This window comes from Bos grunniens, chromosome 9, assembly GCF_055505025.1.
Source record: "Bos grunniens cultivar Pamir isolate PY7600 chromosome 9, Bosgru_T2T1.0, whole genome shotgun sequence".
Lineage (NCBI taxonomy): Eukaryota > Metazoa > Chordata > Mammalia > Artiodactyla > Bovidae > Bos > Bos grunniens.
This window is the reverse complement of record NC_141173.1, coordinates 98,057,517-98,078,905: the sequence shown is the minus strand read 5'-3', so window position 1 is coordinate 98,078,905 and position 21,389 is coordinate 98,057,517. Positions and strand designations below refer to the sequence as shown.

The 21,389-nt window shown below is 43.2% G+C and overlaps 1 protein-coding gene across 25 annotated transcripts in view; it reads left to right on the top strand.

Moving 5' to 3' along the window:
* Positions 1-21,389, top strand: part of PRKN (parkin RBR E3 ubiquitin protein ligase) — a 1,227,412-nt gene that overhangs the window by 1,078,989 nt on the left and 127,034 nt on the right. The gene's annotated exons all lie outside the window — the stretch shown is intronic.

Sequence of the window (21,389 nt, the reverse complement as noted above, 5' to 3'; positions counted from 1 at the left end):
GCAGGGAGGCCTGGCGTGCTGCAGCCCATGGGGTCGCAAAGAGTCGAGCGTGACCGAGCGACTGAGCCACACCCACTCAGCCTTTCTGTCAGTCTCATCTCGCCCGTCTACCAATATTCAGACGCAGAAGAGTCCACACTGCACATACCCAGTCTCCTTCAGCACCAGCTGGGCCAGGTGTCCCCCAGCAAGACTGGGCAGGCACCCCAACCCCATGCTTCCTGGACTCCAGACCCTCAGGCTGGGTCACCCGTGCCCTTGATTGTCCCACCTACCACCCCGTCAGATTCACTGATTCCTGGACGGTGGCCAGCACAGAGCAGCTGTTTGATAGGGATTTGTTGATGAATCCATTAACTGGGCAGCTATCTTTTAGCTTCTAGGGAGCGTTCAGCTGATGGAAATAGAAGCCCATGACATTCATCCTTCACCCTGTTCACTCCTGCATCAACTCCTGATTTATGATAGCAACTCAGTCAATGTGTGTAGAATGAATGGAGGGTCCTCTCAGTCAGTTCAGTCACTCAGTCGTGTCCAACTCTTTGTGACCCCATGGACCAGGCCTCCCTGTCCATCACCAACTCCCGGAGCTTGCTCAAACTCATGTCCATCGAGTTGGTGATGCCATCCAACCATCTCATCCTCTGTCGTCCCCTTCTCCCGCCTTCAATCTTTCCCAGCATCAAGTTCTTTTCAAATTAGTCAGCTCTTCGCATTAAGTGGCCAAAGTACTGGAGATTCAGCTTCAGCATCAGTCCTTCCAATGAACATTCAGGACTGATCTCCTTTAGGATGGACTGGTTGGATCTCCTTGCAGTCCAAGGGACTCTCAAGAGTCTTCTCCAACACCACAGTTCAAAAGCATCAATTCTTCAGTGCTCAGTGGTCCTCTAGCCTTTATCTTATCCTGGACCCCTGAGGCCTGTGACCCACTCCTCCCTGGCTCTCCACTCATTCTAGTGATGCTCGGGGTTGGGAGAAAGTTGTGCCAGATGAGGGCTATCCTGTGGGCAAAGCCCTGACGGGTCCCATAACGCTTCTGCTCTCTCCCCACCCCCTGGACTCTGCCTCAGGAGTCAGAGTCAGACTTGCCACAGCTCTGACTGCGGATAACTTGGTGTTCATGGTTTTAAATCATGCTCATTTAATTTATATATTAATAGTTAGCTTTGGCCCATTCTTCCAGCCTTTTGAGAGCCTTTGGATCTTTCTTCAAATATCTTATTGACCATCTTGAGCTTTTTGGCATCTTAAAAGATGGAAAAGATCACATCCTCTTTATCTAATCCATGTCATTGATGTGGCCTTAAGGCGTATTAGTATCTTTTCTCATGCTGCAGGAATAAATGTGATAAAATAGTGATATGGCATAAGTCAAGGTTGAAAATCCAAACTATGGATCCAGCAAAACTTATGCCTACCACAAAGTCCCCCCCACCCCCACCCCACCTTGATGCTATCGCTAAGCCTAGGGCATCTTGATAATTAAGGCGGAAGGGAGGCATGGTCAGTGTCTTAATTACCATTATCAAATGAGAAGCATATCAACGTCTTAGGGAAAGCAAGCTTTTCCTAGCAGTGGATTCTAAAAGATTCCCACATTTGGTTTAGTATTATGGCTACCGTGCAGTGCCGTGAATGATATTTACCATCTTTCTTTAAAAAACAGCAGCTGCAGTACTTGGTCCCATCAGGCTGGACTGCTTCTGATGTGACCTTCAGTAGAAGCTCAGGGTCAAGGAGGCAGAGCACTGCCTTGGAAGCCAACTCAACCACAAGGTAGCTCCCAGCGTTGGCCCATGAGCTTACCTCCATCGACGTGCCTTAAATGGAGGTCACTGTACCCATTAAATAAGTTAAGAGTCTTAAAAAGCTTAGTTCAGTGATGGCAAAGTTTATTTGGGGTAAGAATGGTCCTTACCCTATGTGTTATGAAAATGAAGTTCATAAAGTACATAAAGAACGCAGTGTCCTGCAAAGATAAAATTTCACAAGTCCCTATGGGAGCCTTTCTAATAACGTGTTCCAAAAAGATAAAAAAATCTCCGGAATGACATCAGTAAATTACTCAATACTGTATGCCACCCATTTGTATTTGATCTAATATTGCAAATAATGTCCAATTTTCCTCCATCCCCTTTCCTTCCTCTAGCATGCATGTTAAGTCATTTCATTCGTGTCCAACTCTGTGTGACCCTATGGACACAGGCTCCTCTGTCCATGAGATTCTCCAGGCAAGAATACTGGAATGGGTTGCCATTTCCTACTACAGGGCATCTTCCTGACCCAGAGGTCAAACCTGCATCTCTTATGTCTCCTGCATTGGCAGGCCGGTTCTTTACCACTAGCGTGTCCTGGGAAGCCCTCCTTTCTCTGGAAGGGAGATCAACTTATGAGTTACAATACATAACCAGTCTTTACCTCAATCAGGAAGACACACTCTGAAAGTCACCAGAATAGTTTCTTCAACATCCAAAAAATAATTGGATTCTCCATAGATGGAGATGTTTGCTACCTATTACTTCATTTAATCCTCACCACAGACTTGTGAAGGAGCAAGTACTGTTCCTCTCCTAAATAAAAATGAAGGAAATGTGGCTTAAAGCAATGGAGTGGCAACCACAGTGTCACAGTGCAAGTAAGTAGTGGGGTCAGGTTTTGAACCGGTGTCCATCCGCTCCAAAGAAACTGCCCGTAAGCCTTAAGCACCACCCTCCTGCCACTCAGTACCACGTGGACGGGCCCACCTAAGCCTCTGACCAACGCTTTTCCATCTTCGTTACTGGTAGCTATGCCGTAACTATTCCTTCCTGTAAATGCGCCATTTCCTTCCCAACCCCCCTCTTCTCTCCTCCCGGTTTGCTCCTGGCCTTTTGTGTAAGGGCACCCTTACCACTCCCGTCCCCACCAGTCGCTGCATGTAAATAACAGATCAGATTATCCCATCTTTTAAAGTGTCAGAAAAGATTCTAGAGCCAAGGAATGCTGTTTCGAAAGAGAAGGGGCAGGGACGAAGGGAGCTTCGGTTACTGAGGAACTTTGCTCCCTTCCTAAGTTTGACTGGAACTGGCGCTTCACCATCAGTTATGTAGACTTGCAGAGATTGTTCTTTCATTGCTGTTGGTGTTCTTTTTTTTTTTTAACCACAAAAACCGTCTTTCTTGCCCCTATATATTATTCTTCTTGTAGTCACTCACTTCTCTGCTCTCTTTCGTGACATATTCAAAATTATTTTATTAGTAAAGAATTTTTTTTATGTGGACCACTTTGAAAATCTTCGCTGCATTTGTTACCATATTGCTTCTGTTTTATGTTTTGTTTGTTTGGTTTTTTTTTTTTTTTGGTCAGGAGGCATGTAGGATCTTAGCTCCCTGGCCAGGGATTGAACCCTCAGCCCCTGCATTGGGAGCTGAAATCTTAACCTCTAGACTGCCAAGGAAGTCCCCTTGTATTTTAATTTTAATTTTAATGGAGTATAGTCGACTTACAGGTCTGTTAGTTTCAGGTGTACAGCAATGTGATCCAGTTATACATATACATGTGGCCATTCTTTCTTAGATTCTTTCCTCATAGGTTATCACAGAATATTGAGTAGAGTTTCCTGTGCTGTACAAAAATCTTTGTTGATTATCTATCTCATATATACGTATGTGTGTGTGTGTTCATTCCAAGCTCCTGATTTACCTCTCCCCACCCCCAGCGTTTCCCTTTTGGTAACCATAAGTTTGTTTTTTTGATATCTGTAACTCTTTTTTTTTTTTTTTTTTGTAAAAAGTTCGTATGTATTTTTTAATTAGATTCCACATATGACTGAAATCATATGATGTTTGGTTTGTCTGCCTTGTTTCACTTAGTATAATCTCTAGGTCCGTCCACATTCCTGCAGATGGCATTATTTCATTTTTATGGCTAAGTAATATTCCACTGTACGTCGGGATCACGTCTTCTCTGTCCATTCATCTGACCGTGGACATTTAGGTTGCTTCCATGTCTTAGCTATTCTAAATGGTGCTGACATGAATGTTGGGGTGCATGTATTCTTTTGGATTAGAGTTTCCTCCAGATACGTGCCCAGATGTGGGACTGCAGGGTCATGTGATGTCTCTATTCTTAGTTTGTTAAGGAACCTCCATCTGTTTCCCATAGTGTTAGATCAGTTTACATTCCCACCAACAGTGTGGGAGGGTTCCCTTTCACCACACCTTCTCTGGCATTTATTGTTTGTAGACTTTTTGATGATGGCCATTCTGACAGGTTTGAGGTGATACCTCATTGTAGTTTTGATTTGGATTTCTCTGATGAAAGAGATTGGAGATGACAGGAACAGATGGAAGGATATACCATGTCATCAATCAATATCATCAATCAATGTCAATCAATATCATCAAAATGATTATGCTACCCAAGGCAATCTACAGATTCAATGCGATCCGTATCAAATTACCAATGGCATTTTTCAAAGTACTAGAGCAAAAAATCTTTAATTTATATGGAAACATAAAAGACCTGGAATAGCCAAAACAATTTTGAGAAAGAAAAATGGAGCTGAAGGAATGAGACTCTCTGACTTCAGCCTATATGCCACAAAACTACAGAAAGCAAAACAGTATGGTTGTTGTTGTTTAGTCTCTAAGTCATGTCTATCTCTTTGTGACCGCACGGACTGCAGCAAGCCAGGCTTCCCTGTCCTTCACTATCTCCCAGAGTTTGCTCAAACTCATGTCCATTAAGTCAACAGTGCCATCCAACCCTCTCATCCTCTGTCATCTTCTTCTCCTCCTGCCCTCAATCTTTCCCAGCATCAGGATCTTCTCCAATGAGTCAGCTCTTTGCATCAGGTGGTCAAAGGACTGGAGTTTCAGCTTCAGCCTCATTCCTTCCAGAAGGGTTGATTTTCTTTAGGATTGACTGGTTTGATCTCCTTGCTGTACAAAAGGCTGTCAAGAATCCTCTCCAGCACCACAGTTCAAAAGCATCAGTTCTTCAGTGCTCAGCCTTTTTTATGGTCCAACTCTCATATCTGTGTGTGACTACTGGAAAAACCATAGCTTTTACTATATGGACCTTTGTTGGCAAAGTGATGTCTCTGCTTTCTAATACACTGTCTAGTTTTCTCATAACTTTCCTTCCAAGAAATAAGCATCTTTTAACAGTATGGTACTAGCACAAAAACTGAAATATAGATCTATCTTAATTGTGCCTGAAAGTTGTCTTGGGGAAGGAGGTACTTACGAAAATGCAGATTCCTGGGTTCCACCACCAACAACTCTAATTCAGCAGGTCTGAAGTGGCCCTAACAACCTGCATTCCTCACACACATCCCAGCTGAGTTGAGTCCAGGTGGTTCAGGGACCGTATTTTCAGAAGTCAAGCTGTAGAACAATATACGTAAGGGACTAGAAGAGAGGTCACAAATTCTAAAGGAAGTAATTCCAGAACAAGTAAGAGGAAGGAGTAAAATGCAAAAAATATTGACGAGCTTACTTTTCACTTCCACACTTAGGAATATCATGCACTCCATGTGACTTTTAGAAAAGCACAGCCCACTTGGTCTGTATTTTCCCACTTTTGATAGGGACACAGGATGGAGAAACATTTCTATAAGTGAAACAGATTTATAAGTGTAACATCAAACGGCAGCTGAGAACCTTGTGATAGGAAAGCAAAAAGGATGCCACTTCCTCACCCTGTACCTTATCTAGGGAAGTTCAGAATTGTACGTGCAGTCTCCTAACTTTTAAACGTTGGCTCATGTGAAAAATAAAACAACATATGGGTGTGAGTCCAGATCCAGTTGTGACTTTGGGACTAAAGCTTTAGTTGAAAAGATGTGTTTGGACTGGATCATTGGTTTTCCGACCTGAATTCCAACAGATGGCAGGAGGGTGGGCTGCCACGGAAGGGGCGGCAGAAGCCAGACCCTTCTCTCTCCCCACACCCCGCCCACCTCGCCCCTCCCTAGTCTGTCTCTGTTTTTATTACACGGTGGTGTCTTTGGTCAGATTTTCCTCAAAAATTGAGTTTGGCTGCTAAAATTCCAAAAGCAAGAAAGCCTTTGATGTCTTAGACATTAAAGACTAAAGTCTGTCTCAGCAACAAACAACCCCAACCTTTCAGGGGCTTAGAACAGCACAGGTTCTCACTCGTGAGACGCAGCCACATGGGTTGGCGGGAGTCCCACCTCATTCCAGCCGGGGTCAGCAGTGGCAGCCAGAGCATCTTGCGTGTCACGACCACCGCAGTGGGGGTGACGAGAGGGTGGAGAGCTGAACAACAGCAGTTAGAGGCTTTGGCCTGGAAGTTACGAGTGTCGGCGCCACTCAGAATTTCATTGACCAAACAGCTCGTTTGGCTCCATCTGACTTAAAAGGGGCAGCTCAATGCCACCGTCTGTGAGCTCAGGGCAGGGAGCTAAAAATGCCAGTGAGCAGCATCACTGCCCCCCAGGCTGGCCTCCATGCTGGTGAGGGAATTAGGCTTGAATTCAAGCCACACGTGGTACCCTATCTACTATGGAGTGAGGAATTCTGGAATTTTTTGAAGGAGCAACATAGCCAATATGATCAATGCAAGTGCTAATTTTAAAAAATTGAGTGTTCCATTTCTCAGTTAACATCATAAGTCACGTGACCATGATTTGCGGTCTGGTTCCAAATCCCCTGGGTGAGCATAGCTTTCTACCAACTAAGAAATGGATGGATGAGATTAGAAATTGATCAGCGCTGACTTACCTTTTTTCTTCTGTGTGCTTTTTAACCAGTCTTATAAGAGCCTCATAAGTAACTCATGGAAGAGGGCAGTCTCAGTGCTTATAGTATGAATTCTACTCCTACCGAAAGTTAGACCCGTCTGTGGAACAATAAATACCCCTTCATGGAACCAAAGGATCCTTTCATGACGTCAGTTAATCGGATTCGGAAGCATAATTGCCATCATGCAATTTGAACTCAGTGTATTAAAGTATTTCTTCTAAGTGAAAAATAATTGGAAGCCATCAGAAACAAGCATTTATACCTGAGGCACCTTGGAAAGGTTCACCTTGGCCAGCGTTGGACCGTCACAGCAACTTGTCACAGCCGCCGTCTCCCCTCCCACCTTGGCAACAGGGAACGCAGAATCCTGGCCTCCCATCATTTGCATTTGATGTGAATTCTGTCAAAGAGAAAGGGGTCATTGAGTTAGCCTTCCAGATTGAGAGAAAGAGGAGAGCAGGAGCAGCCAGAAATGCTTTGTGGTGCAGAGTATTCAGCCCGTGAGGGCAAAATATTTTTTAAATAAAGAAAAGATAATCTTTGCAGACAAATGCAGACTTCGGAAGCACAGCCTTGCCTCGTTTCAGTGGGAATATAGAGCTTCAAAGAAGGATAATACACACCCATTACTTCTCCTACTTCCTCCTCAGTTCAAGACTGAAAGCAAGAATTGGTTTCCTCAAGAGCACAGCCTTTTCTAGAAGAATCTGTTGTGAAGCAGAAGTCTTTGTGCTTCTGAGCGAGGTGAATGGTTCTGTCCCTCCTGTTTCCTATGGTGGGGACGCCCTGTGCTCTGCACCCTGTCTTCTCCACAGAGCAGGCCCTTAAAATGTACAAATACCTATAACTTCTGAGCAAAGGTTCCTATACCTCCCTACCTGTCTTAAGGACCTTCATTGGCGGGGGGAGCGCTGACAAATGTCCATCTGTAGCCACCAGCCGGGAGTGCCACCTCACCCCTGCATGTGGGCCAGTTTTGGGCAGAGGGTGTAGGCCTGTGTCCAGGAGGAGGTACGTGCAGAGTGGGGAGAAAAGCCCGCACAGCAACGGAGACCCAGCACCGCCTCAATAAATGAATTAAATTGCATTTAAAAAAGAAAATCTCAGGCATCTCATGCATGTTCCTGAAATCTTTCTCACCCATTTCCTCGCCCAGAAGACAAGAATGAGCATGCCCACGTCAGAGCATTGTCCTGTTGATTAAATCGGATAATGTGAGCAAAGCCTTAACACAGTACCAGCACACGAGATGATTCCGTTCTGTTATTGGATAAACGACCCAGTAGATGAAGAGACTGGAAGTTCAGCTCAGTCTGGTGCCTCCTTGCGCAAACAGATTTCAGGTGGTTAGACACAGCTTTGAAATTTTAAAAGGCATCAATCGTTAAGTTCCACAGAAACGCTTCTCGAGTGCAGAGCTAAGAGCACAAGGTCTCAAACCTTTCCCGAAGACTCCGTCCCTTTCATAGAGGGCATGGAGAGGGCCAGCCAAGCCTTCTGAGCTCACGTGGACCCCTGGCAATATGGTGACATTTTTCTTAAGATTTTAAAGGAAGCGAGACCATTTCCCCTGACCTAGCTGGGTGGGAGGCAAGGTGAAGAGTCAAGATGAGAACTGACGGGTTATCCCAGCGTCCCAGAAGAGGACTTTCACTTCAACAGCATCTTCTGAGAATCTCTGCGCTGCATCTTTTTGTAACCTGGATGGCTTTTGACTTTTTTTTTTTTTGTAATGCAAACTGCCAAGTGCTTGGGAAAGTTTAAGGTGTTCTATTAAATCGAATATAAAACTCAGTATAGGCTGCGTCTGCAAACATGCGCTAAATCAGACGCTGCTGTCAAAAATTACTTCTGTCTCTGTCTCCATGGTCCGGGGGTTTGGGGGGACATTTGTTTGGTTTTGTGGGTGGACCCTTCCACGTGCTACAAAGCTGACTGAAGGGCTCTGCCTCCCCAGGCTCTCATCTTCCGAGCTGGCCCTGTGTTCTTACCTTCAGGCTGTCAGTTCATTAGTCACTTCCATATGGCATTTTGAAGGCATACTAATTGAGGGACTTTACTTCTAACTAATCATTCTGACAGAAAAATGAGGTCTCTGTACAGGAGGCGTCCATGAGCTTTTGCTTCTCCGTGCTGACAGGCGTCACTCTGTTTTGCCCCAAGATGGGCCATGCAGAGTCAACCCAAAAGAGACAAGTAACAAAGTTGTTGGGCTTCCCTGGTGGCTCCGTGGTTAAAAAGAATCATCCTGCCAATGCAGGAGACGCAGTTTCGATCGCTGGTCTGGAAAGATGCCCTGGAGGAGGAAATGGCAACCCACTCCGGTATTTTTGCCTGGGAAGTCCCATGGGCAGAGGAGCCTGGTGGGCTACAGTCCATGGGGCGGCAGACTCAGTGACTGAATACAGGTCAATGGATGGGAGTTCTCGGAGCCAGGAAACCACACCCACGGGCGCACTCCAGGACCTGGTAACAATTTGGCCATGTCTGGCCTCGCTTCTGTCAGCTTCTTCTCTCCCTTCAGCCCGGCTTGGGGAGGCGAATGTTTCCATCCCCACAGAGGAGCTGACTGCCAGCCTACAGTTCTCTTGATGCTGCATTAACTTGGAGTTTCCTAATAGCGACCTCCTTGCTGGGGCTTAATGCCGCCGCACTGACAGATGGGCGAGCAGAACCCCAGCGGTTCTGAGGGAGTCAGATGCCCAGCTTAGAGTAATTGGAAGCAGTGTGGCAGGAGCCACTGGAACTCAAATGAATCCAGAACTTGGTGTTCGCATAATCAGCTGCGAGCCAAGGCTACAGGAGTTCCCGCGGGGCCTGGAGGGGAGCCTACATGCAATGCTTTGATTTTTTAAAGTGTTTCTTCCCCTTGAAAGCACCATCATCCTTGGGCTAATGAACCAAATCCTGACAATTCAAATAAAGAAATATACCAAAAATGCCATCATAATAAGAGACTAGGAGTCCCTACATCAGTAATTCATAGATTTGATCCCTAAGAAGATAAAAAGAAATTTATAAGCATAATAAATGTAGTTATAAAGCCCAGGTAAAGATAGAGACATTTATATTTTTTGTGATTATACTTCCCTGATTTTTTTATTCAGTACTTTATTGGCAAGTTAAGATACAAAAAGTGTAAATAAATGACATAGGTTCCACTGGAGAAGGAAGGAAGGAAGGAAAGAGGGAGGTGGGGGAGCGGAAGAAAGGAGACAGTAAAATCTATAGTGAGAATGAGTGTGCCGAAACTGTTTTATTTTTGAGATCCTTTTTGAATTGTATTGCGATTATTTTGAAAATCCTTAACCCCTCTTTCCTTTCACTCTTCTCTTCTGTACACTATAAGTAAGTTATATCTGTTATCATAGATATAGTCAATACTTAATGTTACTCAGTCTTTTGCCTGTTATCTATACAACTACAACTATTTTACTTAATTCACCATCAAAACCTGAGTAACATGTTACAAAAGTATATAGCTGTAGGCTGCGTGCAAGCGTGCTCAGTTGCGGCCAGCTCTTTACAATACTATGGACTCTCGCACTCCCAGGCACTATAGCCCACCAGGCTCCTCTGTCCATGGAGTTTTCCAGGTAAGAGTCATGGAGTGGGTTGCCTTCCTTCTTCGGGAATCTTCCCAACCCAGGGGCTGAACCCACGCCTCCTGCAGCACTTACATTGGCAGGCGAATTCTTTACCACTGCGCCACCCGGGATGCCCTATGTCACTGCAGAATAGAGTCTAAAAGCCTTTCTAGTTCAGTCTTAATACCTTCCCAGCATCACCCTTTACTCTGGAAGGTTCTTGTCCGACAAGCTCCTGACTGCCCTCTTTGCTTGGACCACACAGACGAGCAAGGGAGCAGAAGGGTAGAATGGGGGGACGTGGGGTCTGAAGTCTGATAAGCTGGGCTGGAGTCCCAGTCCCTTCATTTAGCGTTTGTGTGACTGAAGCTCTGCGCCTCGACGTCTTCCTAAGGAGGAGGGTTGAGTCATGATACTTAACCCAGAATTGCTTTCAGAACGAGACCTTATCTACGCACAGCCCTTGGCACTGCTTGTCATGGTCACCAGTCCATAAAGGTCAGCCACTCTGACCCCCTGGAATGCCCTTCTCTTTCTCCTCTCGCTGAATCATCCCTTATCTCAAGTGCTCCATGAAGCTGACCTACATCCTCTCTGGATTATTACCCATGCACTGACGTCTGTTCTTTCAAATATGAGCTCCCCTTAATTAAACTGTAAGCTCCTTGAGGGGAAAATCAGGTCATCCTAGCACACAGCAGGTTCTTGAAAAATCTCTGCTAGGTTAGAAGCACATCTTATAGTGTTGAAAGATTTGAATCACAACTCATGCTGCTCTGGTTCTTTAAATTCATATTAAGTATGTCCGTGATATTGTATGAACTCCAGACTTCTGCGTTTAATCAGAGTCTTAATCATAATGAGCAGCATTTATGAAAGGGCAATTAACAGATTCCCCGAAGAACTGGAAATAGTAAATTGCTAATAGCATCCCTGAGGTTTTGCTTTTTGCTCAGATAAATTAAGTAATTTAATAATAAAGGCAGCCTGAGCTGAAAAAAGCACAAGTTTAAGAGACGGAAGCCCTAGGTTTTATCCTTGCCTTGCTGACATGTGACCCCAGACCAGTAACTTCTCTACTCTGTGTCTTTAACTCATCTCTTATGTGAAAAGGTGTATTAACTTGGTGATGGTCATAAATGTGCTCCTAAAATTCTTGAAAGAAAGTGAAAATGTTAATCACTCAGTCGTGTCCAACTCTTTGCGACCCCATAGACTGTATCCTCTGTCCATGGAATTCTCCAGGCAAGAATACTGGAGTGGGTTGCCATTCCCTTCTCCAGGGGGGTCTTCCCGACCCAGGGATCGAACCGTGGTCTCCCATGTTGCAGGCGGATTCTTTACCGTCTGAGCCACCGGGAAAGTACTGGGATTCTTAGGGTCACATGAATGAAGTTTGACTTCAGCTTCATTTTTAAACTGTAAACTGTCGCATAGTGGGTTTACCAGTGGGAACAGGGCTGGAGGACGAATCAGACAGGGGAGGGGGATGAAGAGTATGAACTACTAGGTATAAAATACAAGATACAAGAATGTGATGTAAGCGCGAAGAATATAACCAATATTTTATAATAACCTGAAACAGAATATGATCTATAAAAGCACCAAATTATCAGGCCGTATACCTGAAATTGATGGAACATTTTAAATCAACTGTACATCAATCATAACATAAAATCCCTGTAAAAGAAGAAAAGCCATAGCAGAAGCTACGTATACAAACTTATGATAGAAACCAAAAATACATAATGTTGTATTAATGTAAACTTGAGCTCAAGTTTTTGCTTAATAAAAACATCCTAAAATTGTAAAGTTAGCTATTAAAAAACTTAACCCGTGTGCTGCTGCTTACCTGGGTGTATGAGTCTTTGCTTGATCTAGACAACGAAATACAGTAGTCCTGAAGAAGGGCTTCCCTGGTGGCTCAGACGATGAAGGATCCACCTGCAATGCGGGAGACCTAGGTTCGAACCCTGGGTTAGGAAGATCCCCTGGAGGAGGGCATGCAACCCACTCCAGTATTCCTGCCTGGAGAATCCCCCTGGACAGAGGAGCCTGGTGGGCTACAGTTCATGGGGTCGCAAAGAGTCGGACACAACTGAGTGACTGAGCACAACAACAAATAAGATGTGATTATATCTGTTTTTCATGACACTGAATTTCAAAAGCTTGTGCTGGCTGAAAATAGGCTCTATGTAGATAGAGACATAATATGTATATATATTCATTTAGTTTGTTTTTTAAAGAACTGGGTCTCCAAGTAATATTTCATTTGATAAAATGTTGGCATCTCTTTAGATAATCTTCAAGGTACTTTCTAGCTCCCACATTCCATAAAATCATGGTTTAAAGCCTAACCAAATCTCACAGTATAAGCTGAGTAAGTTTAGGTTTTAAATTCTCAATAAATTAATCAGTGTTTCTACCTTCACCTGATTTTCCTATACTTTCAAAGTTAAAAACTTCATGAAATTTCAATACAAATTAGTTTTTATTCATCGTATAAGGCAGTATGATTGCTGGGAAAGATTGAGGGCAAAAGAAGAGGACATCAGAGAATGAGATGGCTAGACGGCATCACTGATGCAATGAACATGAACTTGGGCGAACTCCAGGAGATGTTGAGGGACAGGGAGTCCTGGCATGCTGCAGTCCATGGGGTCACAAAGAGTCGGACACGACTAGGCGACCAAACAACAACAATGATTGTTCTGAGTCAGCAGATGGCTCAAGTTCAGTACACAGTATTGTTTTTCTCAGGGTACTTCTCTCCACTTGAACCTTCTGACCCTCTAAAATGAGTCTGCCAAACAATGAAAGTATTGATTTCTAACTAGTTCGTTACAAATAAGAATTCCTCTCTCATATATACTGCGTCTACAATTCAGAGAGACCTTGTTGTCCTCCTCAAAACTTTGACCCCACCCTGTATAAATCACGGCGGTTTGCAGAAGACACAAGCTGGCCCGTGAATTTTAAACAAATAGATTTTAATTATCATAATGAAAAGTCTTATTTATTACTATTTGCAACCTTTGTATTAGAAAACCAGCCTGGTTTGAGTGTTCACGGTGTCCGTCACAGAACACGCACACAAGCAAAAATGAATTAGCAGAAATGGGAAACCAGCAGCAGATTTTATTTTAAAGAGAAAATAAACAGGGATATGGTAAGAATTAGCTGATACAGATAAGCTTTTTCACCCACCAAGCACTGGTATAAGCAGAAAATAAAAGCTGCTCTCCGCCTACTTTTCCTGGCCACCCTAAGTAAATCAAATCTATTTCAGAAAAGACCTGAGGCTGTAGTCACCTGAATGGCAGACTTGGTACACAATAGACTCCTGAAGATATGAATAGATTTGTTAGAGCCTGAATATTGATTTATTGACAATGTCATACCAGCCTATGCAAATTTATTCTTAAAGCTCATGTGTAACAAATACGCTTGGTCTGTCAAAGTTGCATAAGAGCTGGTACCAAGGTTTTCCCCTCAGGGTATATGGGGAAAGGAACCAGTCAGACTCGGGGTTGAGCGGGGGGCAGGTGGGGCAGGGAGACTGGTCCACTGCAGAGCCAGGTGATGGAGAGCAGGGATCTGTGAGTCAAACCCGTGGCTGTACAGAGGATGAGATGGCTGGATGGCATCACCGACTCGATGGACATGAGTCTGAGTGAACTCCGGGAGTTGGTGATGGTCAGGGAGGCCTGACGTGCTGCGGTCCATGGGGTCGCAAAGAGTCGGGCACGACTGAGCGACTACACACAGCCGTGTTTCTCAACTGTGGGCGATTTTGTCTTCTCGGGGACACTGGGCAGTGTCTGGAGAGAGTTCTGATGGTCACACCCGGGAGATGGATGCTGCTAGCGAAGTATCAGGGAAGGGTCACAGATGCTCTGACTGTCCTGCAATGCACATGCCAGCCCTTACAACAAGAGGTTGTCTGGCCCCAGACATCAGTAGTTGCCAAAGCTGAGAAACCCCAAGTCAGGTCCCTACGTTTAGCTCTGACTCTGTCCGTACCAGTAGCTCATTTGGGGAAAACAGCCAAACTCATTCATCTGTAAAAGAAGCAGATCCCGAGACCTGTCTCACAGGGTCAGGATCATTGTGAAAAGGAGACTGATTGCTGCCCACTGAGCGTCCCAGCACGGCTGACACAGAATGTGCTCAGTGCATCCTAGTTGTTAGTAATAATAATATGATAGAGAGAAAAACAATGGCCAAGGCTTTCTGCAGACTTGCTGACCCACATGGAAGTTGACAGCGTTTCTCAGCCTTGCAACAGGATTGGGGCTTGAAAGCCAATTACAGGCATTCAGAAAAGAGCCACTTGCTAAAAGGAGAAAAGTTTTCTTCACACTGAAATCCTGCTGTGACCTTAATACGCCACTCCCATGCCCTAGAGGGTATGTAAAAGAGGTCTCAATGAGGAATAGCCTATTTGAACTACTAATGTGCTATCTAAGGGAGGAGAAAACATTAATATGGATGGCACCTTCGGAGGTGGGCTGTTGGACGGGAGGACAGAATTACAGCTTGTTAAAGTTTCGTGGATTCCCTGGACGTTCCGTGGGTTTCTGTGCTGAAAATTAATGCAAGTCCATATGCTATTGACTATTAGCCCTTCCCTAACCTTCCGGAGGAAGCCTGACAGGCTGCTGAGGCCAGCACCCTGGGGCTAATGAGCACTTAGCAGGACAAATTTTTCAACCACCCTCAGTCTTTAATCCTGGGCTTTCAGGAGAAGACAAAATGGAGCCCTTGGAAACATTTGTGTGATGATCAAGGGCTTTGGAGCTGATCTTAAAACAAAGCCAGTTCATTCAGTTAATCTGAAGCTATGTACACCGTTACCTCTTCGTGTACTTCCCTGCGTCTCAGAGTTAACAATATGCAAATATTGAGGGGGAGTCAAAGAGTTATTTGTCGCAAGTCAGGAATAACATTTATCTGCTGAACACGTAGAAACTGTGGAGAAGTACTATGAATTTTGTCTGCAGTTTTCACTCACAAAACCATACTCACTTTCAAACTTAAAAAGAAGCTGAAAGAGAAGGAACGGTTCTGAAATGCCAGACCTCATGATTAAATTCAGTGAAGATGCTGAGAAGTCTGTGGAAATTCTCAAAAACTATAAAATGTTAAATACATCACACAGTTCCTGAAAAATCTAAGCTAAGATACTTAAGGTACTTACGGATGTCATATTGTAACTCTATTATAAGATGGTCTTTGCTTTAATACTAAGTTATGGAAGTCCTCTATGAAACCCTTATAAAAATTCAATTAACCTTGTACACACACACACACACACACACACACGCACACACACACACACAAAGAGCTAGAAACACTGCCAATATTGGGGCCATTAACCATGTACTGGCCTCATGGTCAAGGAGAACCAGCTACTCAAACTCAGTCAAATACTCTGAATGTCTGACTAACTCACAGGAAATCAGAAGCACCGTGGAAAGCATTCTTCATGCATCCCTGCCCATCCAATATGCAGTTGTACTTTGTCCCAATTTTTTTCTAAAATATTCAAAATTATATAGTGAAAATGGGGTATTTAAATGCCAGTTTCAAGCTAACTATGATGGCTGTCTTCCTCTTTTAAAACACTAATCCGCATTGTTCATGTATCTACTCACATTCACATTGCTGACAACGGTTTCCTTGCTTTAATAGAAGGAACAAGGTCAAATTTCTCCATCAGCTCCTTGAGGGAGATTATGTTGCTCCTGTCATAGCCTAATTTACTACGTACTGACAAATATTCTTTAACTCATCAGTAAGTATAAGGAAGCGGTTAGTGACTGTTACGTCACACACTTCCTGAAACGGCTCTTTGAGCCATGAAACTTTAAATTTATTGTTTGATGTAAAATCCAGTTGAGTAAGCGATTTAACCTCAGTCGAGTTCTTGTTTTCGTCTGATGTTACCATCTCTTTGAATGTACAGTTTTTGGAAATGAACGTATTCATTACCAATTTTAATTGGGATGAAATAGTTCTTTGAAAATCATCTACCTTTTTCAAATTGTGGTATTGTTGCACTTTTCTCCCAACAGTGATCATACTTATTTAGCAGTGTCACACTAACTTTGTAAGGCAACTGGAGCAAACTGGATTCTCTTTTCTTTGTATTTTCTCTTCCTTCTTTTTCCTTTCTCCTTTTCTTTCAACAGTTACCCAAACACAGTCTTTATGAAAAGAGAAGAAAAATGACACAAGAGTTGGCAGTTTCACAAATGTGTTTTAGGTTGTAACCAATGAAGAATAATACGTAAATCAAATAGAACAATAAGATTTCAGATCTTAAAACTCATAATTAAATAACAAGTGCCTTTTTTATTACCAAATTAACTAACTCTTTTTGAGCCAATTTCCTTTTTCTTTACCTTTCCGGAAGCCTCTGTACCTGTGACTGCTTCCTTACAAGGGGTGACGAAGCAGGAAACACTTCCGTGGGCAGAGTGATAGGAATTCTGCAAGAAAAACCATGTGATTTTAATCGAATGAGCTTTTCCTAACAGTAGCGTCTATATGTTTTTGAGTAGCTTTTAGGGATACATACAACATTTTTCACTGTATGAATGTATGTGGTATGATTGTATTTAATGCAGAACACCACCTTGCCTTAAATATTTTGATATTCTCTGTGCCTGTAACATGGAAGGGCAGTGGTGACCCGCTTCTTCACACGGACGCTCAGAGCAAGCGGCCTCTGTTCCTCCCCGCAGGACTCCCACTCATGGCTCTGGATTGCTCTTTCCCACGTCTGGTTACCATGGAGAAAGCCGCACCATTGGCTTTTGTTTTTGGGTACCAAGTGGTTGTTAGCGCCTTGCTTATGAAAACGGTTTCTCTAATGCTAATTAGTTATAGCAACGAAATGAAAAGCTGTGCCTGCTTTGCTTTATTGATGCTCTTCAGCATGTGCTAAAGGCAGGTATTCAGACAAAGGACCGAAATCACTAATTATGCTTTCTGGCAAAAGACCATGTTAGCTTGGTATGTAATGAATTCAACTTTAACTCTTTTCTTACCTTCTGCTGAAGGTCTGGGGTTGGTGGTTTTCTGCAAAGGACTGGATCGTTCCTCAGTCTTCCTGTGATGATCTGCTCGGCTCCTTATGCCCTGGAGTCCAGCTCCATCCACCCATTATAGCAATGTTAATAATACCATAGAATCCAATTCTATTTCTGACATTTACCAGCTCTGTAGTTGTCAGCAAGCTGCTTAAGCTCTCAGTTTTCCTCATATATGAAATAAGGGGGTTAAGACCCATTTTCCAAGACTGTGATGGTGAAATGGGAAAACCAGGCATGTGGGAAAATGGGAAAATCTCTGGACACGTGCCCTGCCCTCAGAGGACCCCCACACGGTTTAATGCTCTGTTGTCACCATCTTGAAATGCTGAATAATTTTTTTTTTTTTCAACAAGGGTCTCTGTATTTCATTTTGCACTGGACTACACGAATTACATAGTCAGGATAAGCTAGGCTGTGTTGCAGTAATAATAAACTCCTGAAACTCTCGGTGGGTTTACATAGCCAGTTTATTTCTTGCTCATGCTACTCATCCACGAGCATATTCCGTGCATCCTGGTCACTCAGGATCCAGGTTGAAGGTCACTCATTTTGACCTGAACTGTCACAGTCCCCACACCAAGGGAAGAAAGCAAGTAGAACTGGGTGCTTGTCACTTCTGTTCACCCTTCTTTGTCCATGTGGCCTTGTGTGACATCAAGGGGAGGGGAAGTTCCTTCCTCTACCTGGAAACCTGAGGGCCAGGGCCGCTGGTGAACCCAACCAACACCATCACAAAATGCAAAGTGCCCACTGGCACCTGCTGTTTGCAAGCCACCCTTTACAGGAACACATTTAAAGATTTCAAATTTCTCCTAAAGCAAAACCAAATTATCTGAATGTAAAATCCCTTCTCTTTTAAAAGATGTCCTTCATTCTCTTCTTTTCTAACTACTTCAAGTCCCCTTGACCGTCATCCTCCCTGGGAATGGAGCACATGCTAAGAAAGTGGATGTTGCAGCAGCAGGATTAAACCCCTCCTCGCCAAATGGAGACACTCCAGCCACTGTTGCTGACTCCTTCATTCCACTTTCTCAAAACTGAAATACTGCTCCTTCATTTTTCTGATTGCAAAATACAAGTGCAATCATTATAACACATCCCAAAAAGATGAAAAAATATAAAGGTAACATGCAAAGTAGTAAAATCAGTAGCAATCCCACTGCTCACTGTTAAGATTTTGTCTTTCTAGGCATCTTAGGATACGTAACCCACACTTGAAAATTTTTAAGTATTAATATTATTATACATATTCATTAGTAAATATTGTTAATTAAATGCTATATCATGGGAATGTGTATAATAAATATGCTTAGAAGAATATATTAGAATTGTATCAGGAGATAATCATCTGATTGTTGTAGTTGTTGTTGGTTAGTTGCTCAGTTGTGTCCAACTCTTTTGCGACCCCATGGACTGTGGCCTGCCAGACCCTCTGTTCATGAAGTTTTCCAGGCAAGAATACTGGACTGGGTTGCCATTTCCTTCTCCAGGGGATCTTCCTGACCCAGGGATCAAACCTGCATCTCCTTCACTGGCAGAAGGTTTCTTTACCACTGAGCCACAGGGAAGTCCAATCATCTGCTATGCCCTCACGTACATCTGGAAGGATTTATTATCAGTGTTCTCCAGTTCCCAGCTACAGGTCCTAGAGGCAATCACTTCGCAGTTGTTATCATTCTAGAAATACTCTGTGCATATATAAGCAAACACATGTACTGTTTTTTTCCCCAAATTGTTGCATTCTGTGTATATACATTGTTTTAATTGCTGTATAGTGTTTCTCTTGTGTCTCCTGCATCGGCAGGCAGATTCTTTACCACTAGAACCGCCTGGGAAGCTCTCCAGTTTACAAATGAATCATAATTTGCTGAATGCGGTTGGTTGAGAACCCACCTGCCAATGCAGGAGACTCAAGAGACTCAAGTTTGATCCCTGGGTTGGGAAGATCCCTTGGAGGGGGACATGTCAACCCACTCCAGTGTTCTTGCCTGGGAAATCCCATGGACAGAGGAGCCTGGCAGGCTACAGTCCATGGCGTCACAAAGAGTCGAACACAACCAAGAACACATACATTAAGACTTACAGATGAGGTTTTAATTTTTGAATTAACTTTTTATTGCCATAATATTGCTTTATGGTGGTGGTGGTGGTGGTGGTTTAGTTGCTAAGTTGTGTCCAACTCTTGCGACCCCATGGACTGTAGACCGCCAGGCTCCTCTGTGCATGGGGTTTTCCAGGCAAGAACACTGGAGTGAGGTGCCCTTTCCTTCTCCGGTTGCTTTATAACATCATCTAAGTTTCACGTGTACATTATATTTCTTTTTAATATAAATTTATTTATTTTAATTGGAGGCTAATTACTTTTCAGTATTGTACTGGTTTTGCCATACATTGACATGAATCCGACACGGGTGTACTTCACATGTACATTATATTTCTACCTCTCTATCTACTGCAGCATGTTCATTGCTACAATTTCTGCCCCACCCCCATCCCCTGCCCCTTCTCCTCTGGTTTAACATCTACTCTGTTTCTATATCTGCAGTTTCTTTTTGTTTCATTCAGTTTATTCATTAATTTTTCAAAATTTTTGCTTGTTCTTTATATTCCACATACAAGTGAAATTATATGGTACTTGTCTTTGTCAGCCTCATTGATTTCCCTTAGCATAATACCCTCAATATTCATACGTGTTTTAACAAATGGAAAGATTTCAACTTTTTTGTAACTGAGTAGTAATTCTACTGGATATGAGTGTATATGTGTGTATATACGTATTCCACATTTTCTTTATCCATTCATCCATTGATGGGCACTTAGGTGTTTTCGGACCTTGGCTATTGTAAATAATGCTGCAGTGAATATAGGAGTGCATATATCTTTTCAAATTACTGTTTTTGTGTTCTTTTGAGAAAGACCCAGCAGTGGGATGGCTGGTTCATATGGTAGCTCTACTCTTAATTTTTTGAAGAATCTGCATACTGTTTTCCCTGAGGCTGCACCAGTTTACATTCCCACCAACAAGGTGTAAGGGGTTCCCTGTTGTACAACTTCCCTCACAACTCTTGTTATCTTTTGCCTTTCGGATAACAGCCATTCTCACAGGCATTAGGTGATGTCTCACTGTGACTTTAATTTCCGTTTTCCTAATAACTGCTCTGTTGAACATCTTTCCATGTGCCAGTCGCCCATCTGTATGTCTTCTTTGGAAAAATATCTACTCAGCTCCTCTGTTCATGTTTTAATCCACTCATTTGCCTTTTTTTGCTTTGTTTTTGTGTTGTATGAGTTCTTTATATATTGTAGATGTTAGTCCCATATGACATACACGGGTTGCAGGTATTTTCTCCATTCAGTAGGTGGTCTGCTCATTTTGTTGAAGGTTTCCTTTGCTGCTCAAAGACGTTTTAGTTTGGTGTGGTCCCACTTGTTTATTTCTGCTTTTGTTTCCTTTGCCTGAGGAGACATACCTAGAAAGACATTGCTAAGACTGATGTCAAAGAACGTATGCCCTATGTTTTCTTCTAGGAGTTTTATGGCTTCAGGTCTTATATTCAATTCTTTAATCCATTTTGAGCTGATTTTGTGTATGGCGTGAGATAATGGGTTGTTTTTTTTTCCTGCGTGTAGCTATACAGTTTTCCAAGCACCGTTTATTGAAGAGACTGTCCTTTCTCCACTTTATGTGCTTTGCTCCTTTGTCATAAGTTATTGTCCTTACACGTGTGGGCTTATTTCTTAAATCTGTTCCATTGATCCATGTATCTGTTTTTCTGCCAAAACCATGCTATTTTAATGACTATGCTTTATAATGTAGTTTAAAATCAGGGAATGTGATACCTCCAGCTTTGTCCTTTTCTTCTCAGGTTGGATTTGGCTGTCTGGGGTCTTCTCTGGGTCCATATAAATTTTAGACTTTTTTGTTCTTTTTCTGTGAAAAATGTCCTTGG